Below are 26,807 nucleotides of genomic sequence, written 5' to 3' on the forward strand. Positions count from 1 at the left end.
TTTTTTTTTTTTTTTTTCACATCTGGTTTGTTTTAGGAGCAAAAATTTGTTCAAGGAAGATAAATTTTTTTATTGTACAGAGATCAAGAGAAGTTTGTTGCTGTGAACGCTTTAATATGGGGGAGGAATTGGAGCTCGGTCGAGCACCTATCATGAATGATATAGTAGTGAATCTAGCAACATTTCTGCTGTATGAAAGATGCTGCAGGGATGGAGAGATGATCCTCCACTAGATTGAAGGAGTGATATTTTTACTGTCAAAACAGGAAAGAATGTTCAGCGTTCTTTGGCATAATCTGGCTCTTATGTAGGTAGAGGATGGTGACAGGAGTGAGATTTTTTGGAACAATAGAATGATTCAATAATTTTTCCAGCAACATTTGATGAAAGTCTATCCTAGAAGCTTCATTAAAGGAGGCTTTCTGGAGGAGTTATTCATTTCGACTGCAAATTAAGAATCAGTCTCAGTGGTGAAAAGTTTAGTTTTAGAGAAATTAAAGCAACTTTTTTTCTTTATTTTTTCTTCACCATACTTTAAAGTGTTGCCATAAATTGTCTATAGATGTCAACGAATGATCTTTTAATATGATTTGGAAGATCGTTAAGTGGGTTGGGCCAAGAATGGATTCTTGATGCACACCAACATGTGCCATCTGCTTTTTCAATTAGGGTCATTTACAAAAATGATTGCCTTTTACTGAGATATAACAAATGTTCAATAAAAAATAAAATTAAAAAAACTCTTATTTAATTATACATCTTCATCTCTAGCGTTAATCACAATCTTTGTAAAATTGAAACATTTCATAGATTTGCTAATCACACATTGTTTTTTTTTTTTGATAGACATAGAAGAGGAGTTAGTGACCGTGTTTGAATAAAAGAGAGGAGATATAGAAAGTGAAATTGACCCTAATCCAACAGCAACGCTGATAAGACCCAATGCAAACTTGAACAATAATGTTGATAATCATGAATGCTAACACAATCCAAGAGCAACCTGTGAAGTTGCTCCTGAATGACTTCAATGTTGTCTTTATATAACTCGAGTCCATTCTGGTATTTCAAGGGGTGGCCAATGAAAACCATACACACTGTTCTTGAGCACTTACATGCATGCCTTTCACAAAATCCGGAAGATAGTTGAGCCCAGACCGGAAAACTTGGACACCAACGTTGATGCTTGTGCTCATTAACTACTTTTATTAACTTGGTGGAGAGAAATAATATTCTGCCTTTTGATTAGTGTCATTAACAAAATAATTTTTTTTTTAATTATCATTTGTATTGTGTTAAATGCAAGCCTTGAAATTTGGATTATTCAAATAAGGTACTTGAAGAGTTTAATCAAGACATTAAAAAAATGGAAATATCGAAAAAAAAGGTTATATTGTACGTATCTGTTTTGGACTGAAGATCTCAAAAAAAAAAAAAAAAAAAAAATTTCACTTAATTTGATCAAGTAGTTTTTTACAGCGGAAAAACATTTTTATGACAGCATGTTGAAGGTAGCCATCTTGAATTTTTTGAACATGCCACGGGGAAATAACTTAATTTAAAGTGCCAACACTCCCTCCCCATCTTGAATACTAGCTTTTCTTTGTAAAAATCAAACCTTTTGCGCAGTATCATAACAAATTGTTTTTTCGCTGTAACAAAAAAAAAAAAAACTACTTGATGAAAGTGAATTTTTTTTTTTTTTTTGAGAACTTCATTCCATAACGGATATGTACAATATAAACTTTCTTTGATGTTTTCATTTTTTAATGTTTTTTAGTAAACTGTACAAGTACCTTCAAATAATTTCTCAATTTGAGTGTCAGTCACAATATCTTGGCTGATGTGATTCAGGAGCCAATGTCGTTGTTGATGGGAATGTGGTTTAGAGTCACTATGATGCTTCATAGATATTCATACGTACATTGCAACTCTAAATGACTTATTTTCCTCAGCAAGCTTTGAAGACAATCATTACAACGAATGGAAATATAGTCTCTCACTTTTCTCTCCATTAGCAATTACCAAATTAACTGAAATATAGGATGATTTTAATTTGGAAAAACAAACTCATTCAAGATGTGACATCTATAATATAAATCTCCCCTGTCTATTTAAATGTATGTATGTCTACCTAAAACTTTCGAGAGAGGCGACCGATTTTCACAAGATCGGTATCCTTTTTTAAGCTAAACCCTTCGGACGACAAATATCGAAAAATTGGCTAAAAACATTAATTCCTTCACTCTCAACTGGGCACTTTTCTACAGGGAGGAGTCGCATTTTTTTTACGATATTTTCAAAAGTCATCCCCTCTTTTCGATTGACTAGCCTTATGTCACTTCCTGTTTCACAATGGTTTTTTTTTTTTTTTTTTTTACTTTTTTGCACATTCTTTTCTTCCTTTGCAGTACAGGTTCGAGCCTGGCTGCCTACTATCACTTTTGTGTTTTTTGCTCAACACACACCTTCAAACACCCGGGCAAGGCCAGGTTCTCAGGCTAGTTTAACATATATGCTGAAAAGGAATTTAGAACCGTGAAAAACTCTTATAGTGTATGCTACTGATAAGATTCCTACCTTAACATCTTTTGGAAAATCTCAAGCGGATCATAATTACAATCTAGAGCCTCGTGTATTGCAACCATGTACATCACTAAACATGCCACAGTGTGCAAGTTTATCAATTTGTAAAAATAAATATAAAAGCACATTCAGGAGGAATCCTTCCAGGAGTTTATTTTTATTTATTCATTTAAAAAAAAAAAAAAAAAATTGTATTCAGTTAACTTGTTTTAAAGCCATCAACAGGATTAGAACACTGTGGAGCCCCTTTTTGTGTTTGTTTCTTGTGGTTGACAACCGGTTCTGGATCAAACCGCATGGAATTTCTTAACCAAACGGAACATTTTTCTGGTAGAAATTAGAAAAAATTAAATTTTAAATGTCATTAATTTATCTGCAGCAATTGAAAAAACAATAAAAACAATGGTGGATTCGAATCAATCTCATACAAATTAAAAATTATTTTCTTAATTCTATTTCTGCAATTTTGACATGAGGATTGGTTATTCATGTCTGGATTCTTTGAACTAATGTTTTCATCTTAAATATTTTCATATTCATAAAAATAAATAAAACAAAATGCAAGAAGAAAAACACAGACTCCAACAGTTTCTGGACTCTAGATGTGTGTGATACTATCGACTCTCTAAATGCTGACGTCCACATCTATACCTACTATAGAGGCTGTATTGGTTAGTCAGTTGAGCAATTCATTTCACCATCTGATCCGAGCCATGAGCTGTCTTCCTTGGAGTCTAACCTCTAATTGCTATCAAGTGTCCAACTGTCCTCCATTGGATTCTGTCATCCACTCCATAAAGTGCTTGCAAACCAAATCTAAATATATCTACGTTCATTATTTCATATTGTTACCAACATTGCTACCATTGTCAACCATATTAAGTTCTTTGGTTAACGATGAACTTGTTTTTCTTTTGTTATATTTCATTTTTCTTTTCTCGCTTGCTTCCTAACACTTGGGGACAGGCGAGTGGGGGAGGGAACAACGTCAATAGCATCTAGTGTTAGGACGATTAATTGGAATTAGGAATCAGAAAAATTGGAACTATTTGGGGTATCGGAATCAGGAAAATTTGTGCATATTTTCCGATGCCAAAATCGATTCCGTTAATTATCTTTTTTATTTGATTTTGTTTAAAACAAAATCTTCCACTGCTGATAATAATAATAAAATAATACACATTTATTGATTTTAAACTACCAGTAAAACTAAAATCTATAGATCACCCCCACTACACAAGTGTGTTTTTACGTTTGAGAAAATATATGCACATTTGGCATCTGATTTTACGGTAATCAGGAAGAATAATAACTCTATAATTAAATATTTAGACATCTATAATATAAAAGCGTAAATGTGTGTGTCCGGCAAAGACTTTTGGAGAGGGGGGCACTCGGTGGGGTTACTCATTCTTAAAACTTTTTATATGCTCCGTAGATTATAATATTTACGAAACGAGTTCGCGTGTATCTTTAATTTGAGCAACTTTTACATGCTATTTTCGAGATATTTCTTGGTCTACATGTGTTTGTTTGGCTTTTAGTATAAAAGCAAAACTGAATCCGTAGCATAAAGCAGCTCCCTGGCACTTGTGACAGGGACGTCCAGAAAAGCAATGAGGTTTGATTAATGCGGGGGAAATCCCTTATATCAGACAATTGCTATTCATGCGTGAGAAACGCAGACACTGGCTTGCAGCCAAAGTTAAGTTTCCCCATATGGCGTGATGTTTGACCTCCCGCACTTGTCATATAACTTTTTAATCGTTACATTAAAACGTTTTTCATTCCTCTCCCTTCGTGACCAAGTGGGTAAGATGTCAGGTTTTTTCCCTTTCTTTTCCACCTTAGCGTCAAGGCTTTGGGTTCAAGCCTACCTTCCTACCAAAACTTTTTTTTTTTCGTTTACACTTCCAAAACACCCGGGCAATGCTGGGCACCCCCACTAGTTTATAAAGAATCGAAATTGGGAATTTAGTACGGAATTGGTAATTGTATCGGAATTGGGAAAAATATTGGAAAAGTCCCATCACTAATAGTATCACAATATAGCGTTAAACTACCAGATCATATCTATTAAAAATATAAGAAGAAATAATACTTTTGCTTGTTTCTCTCTCCCCTACTGGTAGTGTACATCTCAACAAACTAATATCTGTTCCATAACTGTTTAGTGTCATTCTTTTAAACACAGCAGTTATACAACGATTGGGTTTTATGGCCTGTTAAACTATGTTGGGTATTTTTTATACTGAAACTGCATGTATGTTTGCATACATATCATTTGTAAATTAATTTGTTTTGTACTTTTAAAAATTTATAAATAGACAATCTGCAGGTGGGTGAGTTAGCTAGTTTTGATTATCGGGTGATATTTGTAGTGCAGAGTAAAAAAAAAAAAAAAATGCTCAAGGTCGTATGCTGCTTTATATGTTCGAAATGTTGAATGACTAGATTAGATATTTGTTTCATGTTACTTCATTTGAAAACAGATATTCAAACATTCCATTAAAGTTCCCGTTTTACCTCAAACACAGAGTAAAGAAGTTGAGAACAATTTTTCTTTCCTTAATTGACCATTTAAATATGTTATAGCATACCTTTTTTGTGGTGTCTTGTTCTTACTGGATTCTAGGATGAGAATTCATCTTGTCTGGTAGAATTATCTAGGTTCGTGCTATTACTTGCGATAACATCACTTGGAGAAGGTGCATCATTCCTTGTAAAAGCCAGTGTTGGTCAACTATACTAAGGAGATCTTATTTGTGCTTCAAATAGAATGTGATTTTGAATATTTAGTCAGGGTTTACTTGTAGGGGAAAAAGTATCCTCATGCCAGGTTGTCCTGACAAAACCTGCACATGAAAACCTTAGACGTGCGAGGGTAGTGTCTAGTAGGCATTCAAGTTTTCGTTTCATTTTTCTACATTCGAAATTCTCAGAAATCCAGGGGCTCCCTTCTTGAGTCTAACGCTTGACCTCTATATGAGATACGTAAATATTGGAATGTTCCAGTAAAGTTCTTTATCTCTCAAACATAAAGAAGTTGGATTATTATTTTCCTCTCGATAATCGACCATTTAAATATATTAGAGTATATCTTTCTTTTTAGTCTCTTGATCTTACTTGATTTAAAATTTTTTTTTTAAACACCTCTCTCCACCTGGGCTGCCTACTATTGTTTTGACCCCCCCCCCACTTTTTTTGTTTTTACATCCACCGGGGTTCCTGACTACACCACCTCTTAATACTTGGGCAATGCTGGGCATCCCCGCTAGTCATATATGAGATACAATGCATTAAGTAAAAAAAAAAAAAAACGATAAGGACCTTAGTATAGAACGACGTGATAAAAGAACATTCAATGTAACAGGTTATGTGAATGACAAGAAATAAGGAGTTAATAATGAATGCGTTAACAAATTAGTAGAATCAAGCAAGACATACTGAATTTGCATATCCTTTGTATTTATAGAAGTACTAGCAGGGGTGCCCGGCGTTGCTCGGGTGTTTGGAGGTGTATGCTGTGCAAAAAAAGCAAAAAAACAAAAAAAAATGGTTAATTCTTTTAAACTTTGACCCCTATTATGACCCCTTAAAATTTATTGTTTCGGGCTCAAATTACTTTATTAAGTTAGATCCAGGTTCAAGGAACCTATATCTAAAATTTCAAGTGTCTAGACCCAAAATTGTCGGAGGAGTTTGGTAGAGTTCTTAAAGGTCAAATCGTGTAAATTTGACCCCTTAACAGCCAAATTTCTGGCTGACACCCGTCACATCGATTTTCCCAAATCTCAGTACCCGGTATTTCAAATTTCGAGTCTATAGACTAAAAATTGACAGAGTTATTGCATAGGGAAATGTACACAGACAGACACACACACAGACAGACAGACAGACACGTTCACTTTTATAGATATATAGATTTAATAGGAGCCACAGGAGAAAACAGGTTTCGAATTTCCTAGGGAGAAAATTTAGATTTTGTTAACCAAACAGGATAAAGATTTTGAAAAATTCAGAATTTCATTTGACAAATTGGAATGATATACAAGCATATTGATATACCAAAGCTGATAATCTTTTTTTTCTTAAGACGAAGACAAAGTAGAAGATAATGAAGATGAAGACAAAAAAAAAATCGAAGATAAAGAAAAACGATAGATTAGTTTGGTTGTTCTGTTTTACGGTATATCAACCATTTTTGAAGTTGTTTAATGCCAAATCCAGCCATTTTGATGAAAAGATTTTATGCTTCAAGTTCTTTAAATATTTATTTGTAGAGTTTGGTTTGGTGGTTTTGTTTTTTTTAGCATATCAACCGTTTTTGAGGTTGTTTGATTACAAATCTAGTAATTTTGAAAAGAAAAATAGTTTTTATGCTTCAAGTTGTTTTAGATTTTCAAATATTTATTCATGGTGTTTGGTTTGCTTGCTTTGTGGAGAAAAATGTTTTTGTTTTTGGAAAACATGATCGAGTTTTGCAAATGAAAAAAAAAAAACACAACATTAATGTTTAATAAATTTAAGTCAGGAAGCCGATATCTTCAGACACCGGATCTGGTAGCACCAAGATGTAAAGAGGAGGAATCTGCACGCATACCTTTTGCAATGTCATTCGACTAGTGTGACATTATGGTAACGAAGAAAATAAAAGAAAAACAAACTTACCGTTTGTCTGCAACCTGAATGAAAGCAAAAACCGTAAATGCCATATTTATTTGGTTTCAACTTATTAATATCGTTAAAGCTGGGAACTGGAAACCAACAGAGGAGAAGGAAAAAAAAAAATTCAAATTCAAGTATGAAAACCAATGGAGAAGAAGGAAAAAAAAAGAAAAATATATTTAAATTCAAGTATGAGCATCCACATCAAACAGAATTTCCATGAACAGATGTTGCCTGCAGATTGCTTCCCTGAGGGCTACAATGTAGTCATCTTCAAATCCAATGTAAACAAATACTTGCTATAAACCGTCCTCATAAATATTCAAATTTTATTCATACTATTCATCAATTTCAATCAATGATATTCTTCAATATTTAACTGACAATCTATCTTATCAATACTTATACTTGAATTGCTTTTAGTTTTGATAAATAATGAATTTAAAATAAATACTAGCAGGGAGACCTGACATTGTCCGAGATTGAATTACAATCAATGAATGCTCTACACTTCTTATACTTTTAGTGCCATCGAAATCGGTGAAATTGCATATTTTTCATCACCAAGATGCACCAGGACGAACCTTACATGTCTCCTCGCTATGATTTTGTCTACAATACACTGTAGTCTACATTGCACTGTAAAGAACCTACTGCGGATTTTATAAAATTATTTTTATATATGGCTTTAATTAAAGTTTAAAATGCAAAAAGTGTTAAATGTTTTTGACTCCTGATGGGGTTATGACACCAATGATTTCGACGATCATTTTTATAACCACAAGTCATGGTGAGCAACCAATGAAAAACTTCCAAAGTTACTATAAAATTTGCCGAATTTTGGATTCAATCAGTTTTGCTGCCATCTTTGTTATTCGCAATTACACTCAGGATCTGATCTAAACTGCACTGCTTCTTTGCCACCATCTTTGTTACTGGCAACTAAATTCAGGATCGGACTGCACTGCTTCTTCACCGCCATCTTTGTTCAACATAATGTCTCAACACTTAACAGGTTATGGGCCCAGTATACTTCCACTGCGCATTTCTATCATGGTTTCATTGTGTTCTAAACAGAAACATTCATTTCAAATGCACTTCTGTCTTATCAGAGAACTTACTGCTGGTTGTATACGTCAGACTATTCTGCTTGTGCAGTGATAAAACTTCTAAAATGTACTTGTGATGTTAGGCTGTATAACAGAGTTAACATTGATCAAAATTGGTCTGTTCGTTCTTTTATGGGATTTTTTTAATTATTGATTTTTGATACTTATTGGAGAATTCTGATACAAAACCTGTCTTCAGCAGATACAACCCTGCAGAGAAGGAAGGTGTTCTAGTTACCATACCAAATAGTAATGCCGAATCCCTCCTTCCACTAATAAAAAATACATTTTGCCTGGGATAACAGTTGTATCAAATACATACGATGTGCCTTCAGTAAGTTTCCAGACATTTTGTGCAGATATTTAAAATTGTTGTAGATTCTTGAAAATTCAGTATGTTTTTGCTATGTACATTTTATGAGATGGCTGACTAATTTTTATGATTTCAGGTTCAAATGAACAGCTACAGTAAAAATTGAAATACACCCTACTAAAGCCTGATTGTCACAGCTGGTGAATTTCAAAAATGCAATCTAGACGTGAGGACACTTTAGAAGAATGATATGCAATAAAATTCTTTTTTAAATATGGGAAAAAATGCCACAGAAACGTATGGAATGCTTCAGACTGCTTTTAGACCATCTTGCATGAATCGAGCATCAGTTTCTGAGTGGCATAAGAGATTCAAAGAAGGCAGGGAGTCTGTGAGGGATGATGAGAGGTGTGAGAAAAGTAAGGAAGTCAGAATACCAGAGTTGATTGACCAAATGAAGAATTTCATGGATAAGGACCATCATGTGTCTATAGAGACAATAAGTACACACAGTTTGATGTTGGTGCGGGAACTATTACAATTTTCCACAAGGAACTGAAAATTTGGATAAAGTTTGTCTCAAGGGTGCTAAAAGAAGATCAGAAAAAAAGATGTTATCATGAACAAGATGGGCATCAAGACATTTCTCACTCTCTTTATAGTCCAGACTTTGCTACCTGTGACTTTTGTTTATTCCCTAAGCTCAAGGAAAACCTTGGAGGCTGTCGTTAAGAGACGATTGAGGAGATGAAAGAGGCTGTGACAAAGATCATTGACACGCTCACATAAAAGGACTTCCATGGGGCTTTCCAGAAGTTGTTGGAACGGTACAACAAGTGTATTGTAGCCGGAGGAGATTACTTTAAAGGCGGCTACAGTTTCATGTGTATACTATCAATAAAAGTGCCCACATGGAAAAAGTCTGGAAACTTATTTAAGACCCCTCATATATACACTTGTATATTAATGTTAGTTTTTTTTTTTTTAGTTATTTCATATCCGATTGATAATGGCTATGTGGTAACATCTCAGGCTGGAACACTATAAATTTTGTTTTTGGTTTCAGTTTCGATTCTAGCTGATGGCACCTATAATCTTTATTTTTTAACTTTTGAAATCAAGGCTATATATTGGGTACGATATAATATAAAATAATCGATACAAAATTGACTATAATAATATATATATATACAGAATCTGGATAAATTAAAATATCATATTCAAGCATATTTTACGACTGGGCAATGCCGGGTGTGTCTTGCTAGTAAAAAATAAAGCCAAGAATTTATTTCACTCTAATGGACACAAACAAAAAATATTTCCTTGTTCTTAAAATTTTAATGACTAAAATAGAAGTTAATCTACTGGTACACAAAACCTTTATTTACCGATTTAGCAGAGTGGAATAGATTTAGTTTTTATAAAATTTATTCAAGTATTTGTTCTTTAAATATGATTAAATTTGCGTATTTGACAAATGAACCTTGAGTTTATTTTCGGCAGCATTGTAACTCGTTTTCCTTATTTTGTCCTTTAGTTCTCACATTCCATGAATTTTGTTTCTGACAAAGGGGGGGGGATGATTATTTTCTGGGTTGGAATTAATCTATCGAACACTTATTTAATATTTTTTTTTTTTAGCACTGTATATCAAACACATTCATGCCATGTCTGGAGTGATTTTCATTGGAAAAAAAAAATGCAACTTTTACCTCAATTAGTTGTTTAATTTGTTTACAGTAAGATTTGGCTTGCATATGACAACATTAGGAAATTGGCAATATGGGCTTTTGTAGGTTTAATAACTGTACGAGCCTTTTTCAAGTCTCACACAAAACACACATTCATATTTCAAGCTGTCATATACATACGCGCACACAAACATACGCGCCCACGTCCACACATGTACACTTATTCACGTTCGCGTACATACACTCACATTCACGTATATATACACACACACTTACGTATACACATGTACTCACACACGCGAACACGAACACAGCACATGGACGACGTCACTTTCGCTTTCTAAGGAAATACACATGCGCAAAATACACTCTGGAAACGAGTATAAAAACAAGGCGATAAGCTGTTTCTAATTCTCTTTAGAACCAACTCTCAACGAGAGAGGTTGGGCTAACAAGCCGCCGCCGTTTCGGCGCGCGCGCACGCGTACCTCACACCCACTTCCTACTATGTATGGGGCATGAGCTAAAGACTGTATGTCTACATTCTCACTCTTTCTCTTTCCATCTACTACTGGCCACTAAGAACACCTTCGCGTCGCTGACTACTAACTGATGACAACTCTAATATCCTCTTCTTTGTCTACACGCTGGACTACCATTCTCAATTTTCCTACAACATTTATTTCTCTTCCCACACGCGAACAAACAATAGTGACCCGAACTTGAGATGAAAACACATTTCCTATTCTTGCTACAACACCAGTCCTGAAACGGACATTGGTTACATACGCGCGGACATGTTATAACTAAAACGTTCATTTCTTTCAACAGCAAATAAACGACATTTATCTTATCCATTAATTGAGTCTTTGTTTCCTTCAATTCCCATTCGTTTCATTATTCTTTTGTAACGGGATTGGGGTATTTATATATCCTAGTCCCCTACACTGCTGTCAAGTATAAACTTAAAATTGCTAAATGCAGATACAGAAACGAAATGCATTTTGATATTTTTAGATGCAAAAAAAAAAAAATAAAAATAAAGAAAAAAAAAAGAATAAAAAAGACAACCTCTCTTTTTTTTTTTTTTTTTTTTTTTTGCATCTTCTCTTTTTTCAGACAAGTTTTAAATTCGAATTTGTAAATAAAATAGTTATTTGGAAATAATTACACTCCACTTTAGTTTATTTCATTTGATAATGTTCCATAACGGATACGTGCAATATAACCTTTTTTCAATATTTTTATTTTTTAATGTCTTGATTAAACTGTACAAGTACTTTGTTTTTTTTTTTTTGTTTTTTTTTTTTTTTACAGAAGTAAATATTAAACCTTTTGGCAAAATTTAATTTTTATTTAAAAATGATATAATAATATAATTAAAAAGAATTTTTTTTTTTTTTTGGCAAAAATATTTTTTTTTACAAAAGTAAATTCTAAAAGGTAACAAAACTAAAAAGTACATTTTTTTGACAAAACTTATAATTTTTTTTTGGTGATAAATTAACTTTCTAGACATTAAAAAAGTTAAAAAGAAAAATTTACATTTTAAATATGAAAATATCTGAATGACAAGAATTAATAATAAATTATTTTCTCCTTGTCCCATAATGAATTACAAAATTCCAAAAGTATAAAATAAAAATATAAATACTTAAAAATAAAATATACTCAATCATTAAATCATTTCTCTCTGATAGGCTCATAAGAGTAGTGGTTGATGGGCAGAAATTAGAGGCCCACAGTATTAATGCTGGAGTCCCTCAGGGGTCCATCCTGGGGCCAACTCTCTTCCTGATCTACATCAATGATCTCCCAAAACACATACTTAAATCATTTGTTGACATCTATGCTGATGACACGACCATCTATGGCAACACATCTAAGGCCATAAATGACAAAGTTCTCTGATTCTCTCTCCTCTGAACTTGAGCGCATGGTACAGTGGGGGAAAGAGGTGACTGGTTATTTTTAATGCATCTAAAACCAAGCTCCAATCTTTAAATCATCAACGCTCTGATCCCCATCTGGCATCAATTAAAATGGATGGCTCCATGTTTCTGGGCTTGACCTTTACTCCTGACCTGAAATCGAACACGTACATCAAGTCAGTTGCCAAGGTCGCTGGAAAAATGGTAGGATCCTTCTACCGCTCCAGAAGATATCTCACTCTCACTACTGATGCAATTCTCTATCTATATAAAAGCCAAGTACGTCCAAGGATGGAGTACTGCTGCCACATTTGGGCAGGAGCTGCTAAAAACAGCCTATCCTGCCTTGACAGAGTACAAAATAAACTTTGTGGCTTAGTGGGGGATGCTCTTTTCTTTTCCCTGCAACCTCTCTCCCACAGAAGAGACGTTGCGAGTCTGTCTTTGTTTTATCGTTATTTCCATGGCAAGTGCTCGTCTGAGCTCCAATCTCTGGTCCCCCCCTCGCCAAGCTTTCACGATAAACACCCGTCTAGTTGAAACCACTGTCAAAAATTTTCCCCACTCTTTATCTGTGCCAGAACCAAAACGTAGATTCCATGAACAAAGCTTCTTTCTTAGAAGTGCATGTGGAATAATCGGAATTATCTCCCTTGGACTGTTAACCCTCTTTCCTCTTATTTGAACTCTTTTGGAATGGGAGACCAAAGAAATGTAATGTAATCGAGGCCCACGCGGGCTGGAAGAGGAGTCAATAAATCCTGTATTATTTCATATTTCTCTTTTTGTTCTGTTCTTATATTAAACCCTTCAAAACATTACATGATGTCAGAAGTAGGATCGAAAAAAAAAGAAAAAGAAGAATTTTATATATAAAAGGAAAAAAGAAAGACATCAAAACAGCAAACAAACCCGGACAACCGAAGTAAATTACCAAAAAAAAAAAAAAAAAAAAAAAAAAAAGTTTCGTCAGAAAACTAGTAAGTTTGTTTTATTTTTACAAAAAAAAAAAAGAAATAAAGAAAAAAAAAAAGAAAGAAAGAAAATTATGGCTCAAAGAAATTTCAACGCCAATATACCGCCCCCGGCAAAAATGTCTCTGTCAGGAAATGTTGCAAACAATTGGAGGAAATTTAAACGAAATTTTTTGAATTATTCTGTGGCCAGTCGATTGTCAAACGAGGTTGATTCAGTATATCAGACTTCTGTTTTCCTTTCTATAATCGGTGAGGAATGTTTCGATATTTTTGAAGGGTTACATTTTAATTCGGAGGAGGATCGAAATAATCTTCAAAAAGTCTTGCAAAAATTTGAGGACTTCTTTGTTGGAGAAACGCATGAAGCGTACGAGTCATACAAATTTCACCTTCGAAAGCAGGAACCGGAAGAAAATATAGAAACCTATATAGCGGTTCTACGCCAGCTTGCAAAAAGTTGCAATTTTGGACAATTAACGAACAGATTAATTAGGGATCAAGTTGTTGTTGGGGTGAAGGATGATATGTTAAGGGAAAAATTTTTAGCCGATAAAACCTTAACTCTAGATAAATGCCTGCAAATGGGTAGAGCACATGAAACCTCAAAGCAACAGTCACAAGCTATATCCTCGGCAGAACCAGATACACAAATAAACCGTGTATTTAGAAGAAATAATTTTCAGTATAATAATAAAATGACTAAAAGAAAGTGCATACGATGTGGATATTTTACTTCACACGGCAGAGATGACTGCCCAGCGATGCATGCAACATGCAATAAATGTAAAAAACTAGGACATTATGCATCGGAATGTAGAACAAAATCGGTAAGGGGAGTTGCAAAAGAAGAAAATGACTTCCTAGGGTCGATCTCATTGGGAAACATTAAAAACGGTGAAGAGGAAGGAAAAATTGACTGGCAAGCCAATATAAAGGTCACCACCGCGAAGAACAGCAGAATAGTCAACTTCAGATTGGACACAGGCGCTGATGTTACTGTAGTGCCGGACCGGTTCTTTAGGAAAAATTCTCCTATAATAAAGCAGACGGATAAAAGACTATATGGACCAGGTCAGAACAAGATAAAGGTGATTGGAAAAGTAGATGCTACACTTTGTTATAGAGAAAAAAATTCACTGCAAGAGTTGTACATCGTTAAGGACTTGATGGAACCATTGTTGGGTGGACCAGCAATTAAAGCTTTGAACTTGTTGAGCAAGATCAACTCTATAGAAGGCAGAGATCACCAGTACAAAAAAATTTTTTCAAAAGTATTTACGGGACTAGGAAAACTGAAGCATGTTTATAAAATACATTTGGATAAGAATGCTCAACCTTTTTCAATTACAACTCCCAGACGACTAGCCATTCCTATGAAACAAAAAGTCCAGGAGGAGCTTAAAAGATTAGAAAGTGAAGATATCATCCGCCCAATCGAAATGCCTACTGATTGGTGTGCTCCTATTGTAGCAGTTCCAAAGAAGGATGGTAAAATCAGACTTTGTGTTGACTTCACTAAACTTAATGAAAGTGTGAAGCGTGAACATTTCCCACTGCCTTCTTCGGACCAGTTATTAGCTCAACTTGATGGAGCCAAGATATTTAGTAAACTGGACTGCAACAGCGGATTCCATCAAATTATGTTGCATGAAGATTCTCAGAAGCTTACCACTTTTATTACGCCATTTGGAAGATATTGCTATAAGCGCCTACCATTTGGAATAAGTTCAGGCCCTGAAATTTTTCACCGCGAAATGACACACATTTTGTCAGGAATACCAGGAGTCATCTGTGACATAGATGATGTTCTTGTCAGTGGGAGAAGCCAACAGGAGCATGACCGTCGTTTAAAAATAGTGCTAGAGAGAATGGAGGCAGCAGGAATAACATTAAATGATAAATGTGTATTCTCTGTTAGCAAAATTAAATTTATCGGGCAACTCATTTCCGAAGAAGGTATCCAAATAGACCCAGAGAAGATTAACGCAATCATGAACATGACCAGACCACAAAACGTGTCTGAACTGCGACGACTGCTAGGGATGGCAAATCATGTTGGTAAATTTGCTAAAAATTTAGCAGAGACCACAAAACCACTCAGAGATCTCCTGAGGAAAGACAATGCATGGATTTGGGATGAGCCTCAGGAAACTGCATTTAAAACACTAAAGAAAAATCTGAGTTCTGCACCGGTACTGCTCCATTATAGTGCTGATAAGCCAACAAAAATTTCGGCTGATGCATCTTCCTATGGCTTGGGAGGAGTACTGCTCCAGAAACAAGGGAATGACTGGAGACCTGTATTTTATGCATCGAGAGCACTTACTGAAACGGAACAGAGATATGCTCAGGTTGAGAAAGAAGCCCTTGCAGTCACTTGGTGTTGCGAAAAATTTGCCGACTTTTTGATTGGGCTGCATAAGTTCATAATTGAAACGGATCACAAGCCATTATTGGCATTATTAAAAACAAAACGGCTTGATGAACTAACCCCAAGGATACAACGTTTCCGTATGCGCTTAATGAGATTCACTTATGAAATCATGCATACCGCTGGGAAAAATCTCATTACAGCAGACACTCTATCTAGAGCTCCAAACAGCCTACCAACCAAACATGAATTTGAGCAGGAGACAGAGACAGACATGTTCATCCGTTCAATTATACAAAACATCTCTGTTACCGACAGGAGATTGGAAGAAATAAGGGTGAAACAACACTCTGACAAAATCTGCAGTCAAGTCATGAACTATTATAAAATGGACCATTGGCCTGAAGCCGCTACACGAGACCCTCAGCTAAGACCCTACTGGTTTATAAGGCAGGACCTTACAGTCTGCCAAGGACTTTTACTGTATCAGAACCGACTAATCATCCCTGTGGATCTTCAAAAAGACATCTTGGATCGTCTTCATGAGGGACACCAAGGTATCGTGAAATGTAGAGCGTTGGCACGGAGTAATGTTTGGTGGCCAGGACTTTCAAAGCAAATAGGGGAGAAAATAGAAAAATGTAGTATTTGTGAAAAAGAAAGAAGATATCCGCCAGAACCCCTACAACCAACCAAGTTGCCAGACTACCCTTGGCAAAAAGTTGCAATGGATTTATTTGAATTTAATGGCCACAAATACCTCATAGTTATAGACTATTATTCAAGATGGATAGAAATATCACATCTTGAAAATACCAATGCAAGTTGTATCGTAAACCACTGCAAATCAATATTTGCTAAGTACGGTATACCTGAAATGATAATAAGTGACAATGGCCCTCAATTTATATCTAAAGATTTCCTGGAGTTTGCAAAAATCTATGGTTTTATTCACCTTACCAGCAGTCCACACCATCCTCAAGGCAATGGCGAAGCAGAACGTGCTGTTCAGACAGTCAAAAATCTTTTTAAAAAGTCAAAGGATCCTTACATTGCTTTACTTAATTACCGTACTACTCCACTACAGCATGGCCAAAGCCCTGCAGAATTGTTGATGAATAGGAAACTCAGGACTCGCATTCCAGCACTTCCTCATCAAAATGAAAATTATCAACAAAGTGTCGAAAAATTCAAAGAAGCAGACGCTCGGGTCAAAATGAAACAGAAGTTGTATTTTGATAAAAGTCATAGAACTAGAGAACAAACCCCTGTTTCCCAAGGACAGGCAGTTTGGGTGAAAACACCCAAAACGAGCCCAGCCAAAGTGGTAGATACTGTTACTCCAAGATCAGTCCTGGTTGAAACGGACTCAGGATTGTTTCGTAGAAACAGAAACCATCTTCGAAAAAGAAATGAGCACATCGATTTTCCTCAAATAGCTGCACCGACAGAATTATCTGTCTTACCAAATGCATCCAGAGACATTCCTGAGTGCAGCTACAATAATTTAATGGGACAAACTAACCAAACAGATGTGCAGTCAACTGTACATGAGGATATCCAATCCTTTAACTCAGAAAGTCCCAAAGTAAAATATACAAAGAGTGGTAGAAAAATTCAACCACCAGAGAAACTTTCACTATGAATTTGGGACCTGAAAGGGGGATGTGGAATAATCGGAATTATCTCCCTTGGACTGTTAACCCTCTTTCCTCTTATTTGAACTCTTTTGGAATGGGAGACCAAAGAAATGTAATGTAATCGAGGCCCACGCGGGCTGGAAGAGGAGTCAATAAATCCTGTATTATTTCATATTTCTCTTTTTGTTCTGTTCTTATATTAAACCCTTCAAAACATTACAGTGCACGCCTGTGGAACTCTCTTCCGTTTGCCTGTTTCCCACCTGACTACAATTTGGGTGTCTTCAAGTCCAACATAAACAAATTCCTGATGAACCGGAACCGCCCCCTTAAGTAAGACACTTTATCAAATTTCCAATACTAACGATTACTACGATACTATCCCATTGATTACTGTACACGCAATAACCTTTATCCCCGAGTGGCTTCCGGGCTTTGATAAGAGGTGATTACCTCGTAAAAAAAAAAAAAGTTGGCTTCTTTCAAAGATTGAAGAGGAAAAAGTGTATTAGAATTATACGAAACTAACTTAAAAGCTATTCTCTTAATTATATAGATTTAATATATTAAAAAAAAAAAATACATACTTCATTTTTAATTTAAAATAATTTTAAGACATGACCTACATTAATATTAATATAGAAATTCATATGTTGAATTTATATACAATATCAAAATTATTTGGTAATAATTCTTTCGTAGCATTAATTTATTTTGTTTTTTAAAGCTATTTTTTGGGAAACAAGGAAGCTCATATAAATGCTAACTTTACTGTCTGTAAGAAAATGGCGCTGGATTTATCCAAAAACTTCTTATAGGTTTGTTAATGTTGTTTTTTTTTCGTTATTTTATTTTATTTTATTCTCTTGGTAATTATTATTTTAAAATCTTTGTTAGCTATTTGTTGCTAAAACTTAAATGAGTTTTTTTTTTTTTTTAAATCTTATAATCCTTTTTGTTTTGAATTTATGATTTGATCACATAACAAAAATCGTTATCGTTTCACTCCATACCAGCAGTCCAGCACGTGTATGTTAAGTTTTAATTGTAACAAAATGATTCTTTTGTTATTTGTTTTTTACAAAACAAAATGAAAAACAGTATTTATTCTGGTTTACGAAAGTAATTTTAAGTCGGTATTTACTTTCATATTCCAATGAAAAACGTATTAGTTTACATTAGCAATTGCAAAGTAAAACTACTTTTTAATCAAAGTCAAATCGCGACATGAGTTTTGCGAGAAAAACAATTCGGTTTGTATTACTGTACACATAGATTCGAAAAAGTTGTCAAAAAAACAAATATATAACAAATGTTATCAAAGGCAAGATAAGTTACTTTTCTACCTAACTGGATATATTTTTCGTGTTTTTATTCAATGTAACATGTTTATTCAGCTCGAAAAACATAGTGTTTACCGATGTATTGGAAAATTCAAAATGGCGGTCGACTCTCTCTTTAACACGGTAAGTTCAGGAAAAAATGTTATAAATAAAAAACTAGACAAAATACTGTTAGAAATTCCCTCATTATATGTTACCGTGACATAAGTTGACATATATTCGGTGTTTTTTTAAAATAGTATTTTGTTTAGTTTATTATTTATAACACCTTTTCCCAAACTTACCATGTTAAAGAGAGTGTCGGGCGCCATTTTGAATTTTTCAATACATCGGTAAACACTACATGTTTTTCAAGCTGAACATTGAATACAAACAAAAAAAATGTGTCCAGTTTGGTAGAAAAGTAACTTATCTTGCCTTTGATAATATTTATTTGTTATATATTTGTTTTTTGACAACTTTTTCGAATCTGTGTACAGTAATACAAACCCAAAAAACAAAACTTTGGGTTTGTATTACTGTACACATAGATTCGAAAAAGTTGTCAAAAAACAAATATATAACAAATAAATGTTATCAAAGGCAAGATAAGTTACTTTTCTGCCAAACTGGATATATTTTTTGTGTTTTTATTCAATGTAACATATTTATTAAGCTCGAAAAACGTACAGTGTTTACCGATGTATGTATTCGAAAATTCAAGATGGCGTCTCGTCTCACATCCTCTTTAAAACCGTAAGTTTGGGAAAAGGTGTTACAATTAAAAAACTACACAAAATACTATTAAAAATCCGCCGAATATATGTCAACCTATGTCACGGTAATGAGCGAGTTTTTAACAGTATTTTATCCGTTTTTTTTATAACACCTTTTCCCAAACTTACCGTGTTAAAGAGAGAATAAGACGCCATCTTGAATGTTTCGGTAAACACTGTATGGTTTTCGAGCTGAATAAACATGTTACATTGAATAAAAATACGAAAAATATATCCAGTTTGGTAGAAAAGTAACTTATCTTGCCTTTGATAACATTTATTTAATTAAACTTGGAAATACGATCTAAAAAATAGCGCGGATCAGTAGGTGTATCAGAATTTTTGTAGGAATTTTTGAAACCCCTAACACGAAATTGCGAATAAAATATAAAAATCTCGTAATTTCTCTGTTAAAAGTGGGTTGTTTATTTTCTTTATGGATTATACTTCCAAAATAAACTATTAAAGTTGTTTTAAAAATAATAGAAATATATATATATATATATATATATATATATATATATATATATTTAAAACAGTAATGAATTTTCCGAACTCAATATTTTTCAATTTTTAAACTTTAAAAATCTATCAAAATTTTTCTATTGATTCTATTTTTACGATATTTTCAGGGTCAATGTGAAATTTTATGTTCTTTCCAATAAACCGAATATAATATTTTAGACAAACGAGTTTTTTTAAATTCACGCCCCCCCCCCTATTTTCAAGTGTCTATTAAAATTAAATAATTAATTTACTCACAAATTGAAGAGAAAAGGTCAATAAATAATATATTCAAATTTAAAAAAAAAAAAGTGTTTTTTTAGAATTTTACCTGTAAAGTTTGAAGTTTAAAACCTTTTTTTTTTTTTTTTTTAAAACCACGTTATTTTAAAAAAAATTTTTTTTAATGGAACCTTGGTCCTTGCTCCTTTTAATTGAAAAAAAAATTAGGGCTTGAATTACATTTTTCGAGGAGTTATAAGCTTGGAAAGACAGGGGGTCGAATAATTCACGCCTCCCATTTTGAAATGTCTATTAAAAAGTAAATAATTAATTTATGTACCAAAGTCTTACATATCACAAATTGAAGAGAAAAGGTGAATAAATAATATATTCAAATTTAAAACAAAAAAAGTACTGTTTTTTAGAAATTTACCTGTAAAGTTCGAAGTTTAAAACCTTTTTTAAAAAAAAAAAAAACACATTGTTTTTTTTTTAATTTATTTATTTTTTTTATTTATTTTTATTTTTTTAATGAAACTTTGGTCCTTGGTCCTTTAATTTGAAAAAAAAAAAATAGGGCTTGAATTACATTTTTCGAGGAGTTATAAGCTATTCACTATTTTCACGAAATTTCTGACACACCTAGCGGATCAGTAAGTACATTAGCACCAAAACTTTTATTGAAGAAATCAATTCAGGAAACTTGATTATATAGTAGAGGTGATATCTATTCAATGTAACCGCCTTCAACCTCAATCATCGCCTTGATAAGAGTCCAGAACTGGGAGCATGTTTCTTCCACAAGCGTCGGCGATCAGGCTGGCTGCGTTGTGGTGGGAGGTCATGTTAGTGATGTTCTCAACATATGATCAAATGAAGTAGTCTAGTCGTAGGCGTATCAGAAAGCGGACATTAAAAATAATCAGAACTTTAATAATTCAAGTTAGTATTTTTCGAAGCTTATAACTACTTGAAAAATGTAATTCAAACCCTAATTTTTTTTCAATTAAAGGAGCAAAGACCAAATTTTAAAAAAATAACAGGATTAATAGCAAATTATGCCATATTTTTTTTTTTTTTTTAAAGCGGTTTTCTTTAAAAAAGATATAAAGAAAATCAACATATTTTGTCTTGCTTCGATAAATATATGTATATATAAATGCCAAAAAAATCACTTACCTATAAAAAATACTATTAAATGGGTAGTTCCATTCTTCATTGTTAAGAATTTATCCATATTTATATTTTAAATTCCATGTATTTTTTAAATAAAAGGATTTTTTAAAGCGAGGGTCATAGAAAATCGCATTTTCATAACGTGTTTTGCGCCAAGCTTAAAAGATCTCCTCCTGCTACTATGAAATTTATCAAATATGGATTCGTCAAAGGGACATAAATGTCTTTTTTTTTATTGCGTGTGTTAACCATAGGGACTGCCAAAAGTCACCACAGAATTATCCCACCCTATATGTAACACGATGTAATTTTACTATAAATTAATATTATCAGTATAACTTTTGTACCGTTTAAAAGAAGGGCAAACTAAACCAGTAATAATTAAAAAAATGTTTTTCATCGAACGAAAATAATGAAATTGCGAGACGAAAATCGTGTTCACATAATTGGCGCTTTAAAATAACGTTCGCATGTAGTAGACATTCTGAACGTGACAACATACCCATATTTAATAAATCTAGCCAAAATCAACTAATGGTCAGATTTTCGTGAAATTTTCAATACTTATCCATTTTAGAATGAAATTACATATAAAATGCAGTTTTCGTAAAATATACGAGGGGAAATATTTTTTTAGTGCGTGTTCCCCCACCCCATTTAATTTTTCGAAATTCGAACAAAATATATTTAAATCTATCGAAATTTCTATTTATTATGAAACATAAGTTCAAATAAGTAAAAAATATTTATTTTTTTAAAATTTAAATACACATATTGAACAAAAATTTACAATTAAAAAACTTAATATTATTTTTTTAAATTAATATATACTATAATCAGTTGAATTGCCAAGAAAAAGAAACTTCATAAACATTAATTTTTAAAAGATTAAAACGATTAGAATTCCATTATTTCAAAATATTCCGTTACAACATAAATTTTTAATTAATTGTGTTTCAATTTTTTTTAAATGTTCAGTTTTAATATAAACATGACTCTTGTCAGCTATTTTATCACCAGATTAAAACCAATTTGAAAATATTGCACAAATATCAGCATTTTGTAGACCCCCCACTCATATTTTGTTTGTCTCTTTTTATCGAACAAAATATGGAACCCTGTAGGTAACCAAAAGAACATTCAGTAAAACTGTATTTCATATTTAATATACAAATGTTCATAATATTATTAATCATTAAACTGTGTAAATCTTAAAACCTAACAAAATTATAACAAAGATTAATTATTAATTACAGTTTAAAAACGATAAATAAAGGTTTTAAAAAATCATTAAGTCGCTTCTGCTTTTCCATAGTTTGTATAGTTAACACAAATCTGACGTCACAGAAACATGTGGTCCAATCTTCACAATCGTTCGGCAGTCCCTAGTTAACCAAAATTAGTATTTTTCGTCCTCCGTAGTTAAAAAGAAACACACATTCACTTATAAGTTTTTTCCCCTAAAACTAAAAATCCAGTTCACCGATTTTTAAAAAAATTTTTTATTTTTTTATTTATTTATTTTTTTAATTTATTTTTAATTTAATTTTTTTAATGAAATACACGAGTTTTTGATTGATATATTTTAATATTAATACTTCTTTATCGACTGATTTTTTTTTTTTTTTTTTTTTTTTTTTTTTTAAATAAATATCTAAAAAAAAAAACATTGAATGAAATATAAAAATTTGCCATCAGCGTCCGGTATTTGACGATATAAGCATAACATGAGCTTTCATTTAAAAAAAAGAATAAAAATCGTGTTTTTTTAAAAAAAAAAAGAAAAAAAAAGGTTTTATACTTTGGACTTTACAGGTAAATTTCCAAAAAACTTTTTGTTTTTATTTTAAATTAGAATATTTTCTTTATTGATCTTTTTATCTTCAATTTGTGATATATAAAACTTTGGTACATAAATTAATTATTAAAATTTTGATAGACATTTCAAAATGGGGGGGGGTGAATTAAAAAAAAGACGTTTGCCTAAAATATTATATTTGGTTTATTGGAAAGAGCATAAAGTTTCACATTGACTCTGAAAATATTGTAAAAATTGAACCAATAGAAAAATTTTGATAGATTTTTAAAGTTTAAAAATTGAAAAATATTTAACTCGTAAAATTCAATTGATTTCATTACGTAAAAAAAATGGCTGTACGAAGGCGCGACGGCATTTTGTAAACACTGTTTTTTAAAAAATAAAAAATAGTATTTCTATTATTTTTTAAAACAACTTTAATAGTTTATTTTGGAAGTATATTCCATACAGAAAATAAACAACCCACTTTAAAAAGAGAAATTACGAGTTTTTTTGTATTTTATTCACAGTTTTCTGTTAGGGGTGTCAAAAATTCCTCCAAATTTCTGATACACCTAGTCTAGCAGGTTCAGGTTGGGGAAGGAGGGAAGTTAGTGAGAGAAGGGTACAAAGTTGTAGCACCCGTTCTGAAGCCAAGCGTGGGTCCCTTTGGACTCGTGGGTCAGGCCGGTGCTGTATCTTGCTGCCACACTTAGTCTGCCAGTGGCCACCTGATTGCACCAAAGGATCACCACACTCTTCAGCACATCCAAGTACACTTTGGTGTTGACTTTCAAGCCGACTCTCAAGTGAGGTGGCATGATTTGGCCCTCACTTGAAAGCGCACCAAAGACCACAACCGTTGTCCGAAACTTTTTCATTGCCCTGGGCACGTTCCTGTTCGTGGCAATCCAGCGATGCATTTTGAGGGTCCTGTTGTCATAACTGGAATCGGTAGAGAGTATGAGTTGTACAGCAGCTCTCATTAAACATTATGTTACTTAATAGAAGCCTTCTATCGCTCTTGGGATTTGTACACAATTGGCCAACTAGTAGATGCCAAAAAAAAAAAACAAAAAAAAAACCCCAAAAAAACGATTTTCATCAAATGGAAATGGAATCATGTCGTCTCTTCTAGGGCGATAATTTTATCGTTCCACCCTGTATCCAAGATTTTGATAAACTCAATGTGATATTTTCGTCCATATTTATTCACTTGTGCCGTTTTTTTTTTTTTTTTTTTATACCCAAGTTTGTTATTTTGATCTATAATTTCTAGTTTTATTGATAGATTTAAAATCAATAAATATATATTATTTTATCATTAGTACCAGCAATCGGAAATTAAGTTAAAAAATTAAAAGAATTGTTTTGGGAATCAGAAATTAGGTTATTTTTTTTTTTTCAGATTCCGATTTAAAAGTTTCGATTTTTCTGTTTGCGATTTAATCGTTCCAACACTAATTAAAAGCTGATCTCAATGGGTCACAAATATTTCTGAAACTCATGTGATGTCATAATAGATTCTCGTCGATCTCTTTAAGACGTCATCCATCTTCAAGTAGTATTTCAGAAGTACATATATACATTTCTCAGCAAAGTCACTAAATTACTGCGTGAATTTTTTTTTGAAGGAAAAAAAAATCTGTGTAGGCTTTAAACTTTTTGAAACTTTGCAGTTTAGATAAACAAAAATATGAGGAAAATACTGGGATATATTTAGGGGTACACCGTTTTTAACCTAATTTGATTGGCTGTTGAAATTGACGTAATTATTGTAAAAAAATTTTTTTTTTAATTTAAATTAGTGTAAAATAACTTTTAAAAAGTTAAATTATTGTAAAAGAATTTAAAAAAAAGTTAAATTGTCAAATAATTTAATTATCAATTATTTAATAATTACTATAATAAAAATATTTTTATTTAAAATTAAAAAAAAGTTAGTTATATTTAATTAAAACAATTTGATTAGCTATTGAAAGTTAAACATTTTACTTTATTTTAAGATTAGAAAAAAATCAGTAAATCTCGTTAAATCATTAATAAGCAAAAAATGGAAAATGCAACATGAACAAGGAGGCTTAGAACAAATTATTGATCATGTATTAATGTCGCAAGAATTACATGACGTAAAACTATACACGCTATAACCCTTATCCCCGAGTGCCTTCCGGGCCTTGATAAGTGGTGACCTCTATCTAAAAAAAACCCGGAACTTTTTAATGTTATGGAAAGGTTTTTTTTGTTTTTTTTTTTGTTCTTTTTTAACAAACGAGACACCACTTATCAAGGCCCAGTGGCCACTCGAGGATAAGGGTTAAAGAGTTTATAGTAGTTAATGAGACTATCATAATAATCGTTAGTAAATTTGGTAAATTGGATTACTTAAGGGGAACTGCTCATTAAGAATTTGTTTACATTGGACTTGAAGACGACCATATTGTAGTCAGCTGGAAAGCAGGCAAACGGAAAAGTTCCACACGTTTGCAGTTCTAAGAAAGAAACTTTGTTCATGGAATTGTTGAGATGAAGTTCATATGGCAGCATTAATAGGATTAATCCGTAACTCCAACAAGTGTGAATCTGGCCAAATACCCATGTGTTGTTACAAAAATCGGTACTCTTGCATAATTTGACCCGAATTCTCATGAATTCCCGTCAAGCATGGATCGGGCAAGACCGGCAATTAGCGGTGTCCAGCCGAGCGCGTCGTAACAGACGCAGACTAATGAAAAAACAAAACAAACCGGAAAAAATGCAAATGCAAATAATAAAAAATAACAATAAAAAAAACCTACCTTGAAAAATGAAAATGTTTATTTCATTTTAGTATTTAATTTTTTTTTATCTCCAAGAAAAGATTTTAACAACTGTATAATTGTTAGGTGTAAGTATAAGTTTTTTTTTTTGTTTTCTTTTCTTTTTTGTTACCGTATTTTTATTTTTATTTTCAAGACTTGTTGTTCAAATTCTTTTGGTGGCACTGTCCATTTGTACATCTCCAGGAGAAACCATCCTTTACACACAATCTTTTTTTAAGTAAACATTTGTGTTTAATGTTGCACTTAATTTTTGGGGGACAGCAATTTCTTCTGACAATATGAGATTGTCTGCATCGACGTTTTCATTTCTTTTTCTAACATGTATAGATTTATTTTCTTGCCTGTCATTTTTCTGTTTGGCGAGTGTGAAAATATATTTGTTTGTCAGCTTTTCTTTTTTTTCTTTTTTTTTTGTTGTTTTAGTCGCTTTTTTTCCAATTCGAATGTCATCTGCTTCCATTTAGATAGTACTTTTCCTTTGGCTAATCAAACTCACAAAAATTCAATTAAAAAAAAAATAATAAATAAGTAACTAATCAGAAAATAAAAAATCACCCCCCCCCTAATATCACTTTAAAAATTACTAAAAACATAACAGAAAAAAAAATTAAATAAATAAAATAAAAAGTCGAGTTAGCGTTTCAACATTTGAACAACGCTCGGCTGACACCGATGATTGCCCGATCCATGCTTGACGGGAATTCACGAGAATTCGGGTCAAATTATGCAAGAGTACCCAAAAATCCGTCTCGGATCCGAGAACAATTTAACTTCTATTCATGTTTGTTTCTGTATTTAATAAAAATTATTTAAATATTCTGTTTTCTAATATTGTTCCAATTTAATTTTATCATGGCAATTTCTATATTATTTCAATTTAATAAAAAAAATTTTTTTGCAATAA

At 32.7% G+C, this 26,807-nt stretch overlaps 1 protein-coding gene across 1 annotated transcript in view; it reads left to right on the forward strand.

The window, feature by feature from the left end:
• Positions 1–18,022: 18,022 nt before the first annotated feature.
• Positions 18,023–26,807, forward strand: part of LOC145259815 (cleavage and polyadenylation specificity factor subunit 1-like) — a 130,234-nt gene continuing 121,449 nt past the window's right edge. Inside the window, exon 1 of the mRNA XM_080117616.1 lies at positions 18,023–18,101. The gene's annotated coding sequence lies outside the window, so the exon portion shown is untranslated. The remainder of the gene's footprint in view (positions 18,102–26,807) is intronic.

The sequence above is a fragment of the Euprymna scolopes genome, chromosome 35 (assembly GCF_053919585.1).
Source record: "Euprymna scolopes isolate OS-2025 chromosome 35, ASM5391958v1, whole genome shotgun sequence".
NCBI lineage: Eukaryota > Metazoa > Mollusca > Cephalopoda > Sepiida > Sepiolidae > Euprymna > Euprymna scolopes.